Source organism: Myotis davidii, unplaced genomic scaffold, assembly GCF_000327345.1.
Source record: "Myotis davidii unplaced genomic scaffold, ASM32734v1 scaffold1322, whole genome shotgun sequence".
Lineage (NCBI taxonomy): Eukaryota > Metazoa > Chordata > Mammalia > Chiroptera > Vespertilionidae > Myotis > Myotis davidii.
In genome coordinates, this window is record NW_006293319.1 from 98729 (window position 1) to 101582 (window position 2854).

General features: G+C 37.4%; 1 pseudogene; it reads left to right on the forward strand.

Moving 5' to 3' along the window:
* The window catches only part of LOC102774003, a 5531-nt pseudogene extending 4533 nt beyond the window's left edge, over window positions 1-998 (forward strand).
* Window positions 999-2854: the final 1856 nt, after the last annotated feature.

The following is a 2854-nucleotide window of genomic DNA, read 5'->3' on the forward strand; positions in this document are numbered from 1 at the left end:
TACACACACACACACACACACACACACACACACACATATATATATATATATGTAATCCATGTCCTGATGATATATCTATTTCTGAACTGAGAGAAGCATGTGACTATTATCTCTTTGTATTTCTTTTGAATATAGTACTATTAAATGTAGAGCTCTCGGTGCCCTAATGCATGAGTTATCAAATGATGGTCTCATAGACAGTTTGAATTTTATCTAGAAGAAATTATCCTGCCTCTCATGGTACCTAGTGCCCGGAGTGGGGAATGAGAATGCCACATAGTGGTGCTTACAGATGATGGTGTGGTTGATTGGTATGAAGAACATCCACCCCAGTTGGTAGAAGAATATTCACAAATTATTTATAGCACAAAATTATGTAGACTTTTGAAGTACACTGAAAACAGAGATGTGACTAAATCAGTTTTGAAGGCGAGGGGTCTTAAGAAGAATAGATTGGGAATAGAAGGTTGTCCTACCTATAAAGAAAAAATAAAGAAAAGGCCTGGGGGCCGCCCAGAAGTGATTTACAACTATGTCCAAAGACCCTTTATTCGAATGTCCTGGGAGAAGGAAGAAGGAAAGAGTCGGCATGTAGACTTTCAGTGTGTAAAGAGTAAATCTATCACCAACCTTGCAGCAGCTGCCGCAGACATTCCCCAGGACCAGCTGGTAGTCATGCACCCAACTCCGCAAGTGGATGAGCTGAATATTCTCCCCATCCATCCCCCTTCCAGCAACAATGACCTCGATCCTGATGTACAGAATACAATGCTGTGATGCCGATGTTCCTTGAAACCACAGCATGCTCCTGTTCATGGTGACGTTGCACTCTCCTCATTCTGCACTGCAAGGCCACTCTCTTCATCATGAGATGCACATAACGTTTAGGATATTACAGTGTAGGCTTTTTTAAAGACCAAAGGTAACTGGATGGCTTTTTAAATGAATACAACTCTAGCATCCTGAGGTTCCAGTTATATAAATGTATTTGTTTACCAGTAGGTTTGTGAAATTGGTTCTTTGTATGGGGGACAGTCCTTTTTCACACATCTAGATATTTTCAGAAGTGGTGGAAATTGGCAGCTGGGGTACTTTCAGTCTCAGTGATGGCGAACCTTTTGAGCTCGGCGTGTCAGCATTTTGAAAAACCCTAACTTTGGTGCCATGTCAATATAGATATTTGCAACCATAGTAAAACAAAGACTTATATGTTTGATATTTATTTTATATATTTAAATGCCATTTAACAAATAAAAATCAACCAAAAAAATGAGTTCACGTGTCACCTCTGACACGCGTGTCATAGGTTTGCCATCACTGGACTCTAGCTTGATATGTCAGACATCAGATAAAATTCAGAATATTATATAGCTGCACTTTATAAATGGTGGTTAAATGGAACTGTTCAAGCCATTTTTATAGTTGTGATGCACAGTGTAACTTAAATAAGTGCTTCTATCTAAGTATTCCTTCAGTAAAATGTGTATAGTTTAATGCCCATGATGAGCAAAAAATAAATATTGATCATTGGGCTTATTTGAATGATTAGAATGAGATTCAATGCCCATATCTTAAGAGTTCAGTTATCTCCAGTGTTGTTTTCACCCTTTTAGAGTGAGTTACACGTAGGGAGTGTGAACATTTGGGGTGGTTTATTATTCAGTCTGCCTTACCCTTAATCGGGTTCACAGATATTTGTTTACTATTTTTTTTCATAAGAGTTATGGGATAGGAAAATGAAGTGTTTGCTCTTCATTTATTAAATGATTGTAAACTTGAGTTTTTTATCAAAATGAAATTCCATTGTTTTTAAAAAAATCTTTATTGTTGAAACATATGTCCCCTTTTCTTCCCCAGTGACCTCGTCTAGCCCACCCCTGCCCCAGGCTTTCACCACCTATTGTCTGTGTCCATGGGTTATGCATAAATGTATACAAGTTCTTTGGTTGATCTCTTCCCATCCTGTTTGTGATTCCATTGCTTTGTATATCAGCAGTGCCTGGACCAGAATGATCCTCAGTTTGAAAACAGGCATGATAAAAAAAGAGATTAATTTCTGTAGATTCTTTTACATTTTGAAAATGAACTGTATGTTAATAAACACTGACTTTATAATTATTCAAAGTGTATACATTTTGGGGAATATACTAGTAAACATTTATATATATATATGTGTGTGTGTGTGTGTGTGTGTGTGTATGTAGTTTTGTAAAATATATTTTAAATATTTATAGAAAACATTTATTTCAATCATGTTCATTTAGCATTAAATCAGTAACACCTGAAAGACACATTGCCTGATTTATGTGCACTATGATTTTCCCCAAGGTGCATAATATAAATGATTAGACGAATGAAAAGTAAATTTTCCATAATGTCCAATACATATACTTGTCTTTATTTGTTTGGAGCACGTTGTCAAATTGTTATCACATAGGTCTGATTATTCAAAGACTGATTCACTTACTCATCACTTCCTGATTCTAATTGGAATTTCTTTTCCTGCCATGAACATATTCTAAACTTACAAAAGAAGAATTAAGTCATGTCCATTCTCAGTCCATAGGTAGAACCCATGCCTAATATCAGTGAAATATCATGAATGCTTACCTTTATAGTAGGGGAAAAATATCAATCTTCATTTTGTAGTATAGTAAGTAGAAGCAACAATATTAATGTTTGAAGATTCTACAATTATATAATACTAGAGGCCCGGTGCACAAAAATTTGTGCACTCGGTGGGGAGGGGGGTCCCGCAGCCCGGCCTGTGCCCTCTCGCAGTCTGGGACCCCTCAGGAGATAATGACCTGCTGGCTTAGGCCTGCTCCCGGGTGGCAGAGGGCAGGCCCAATCC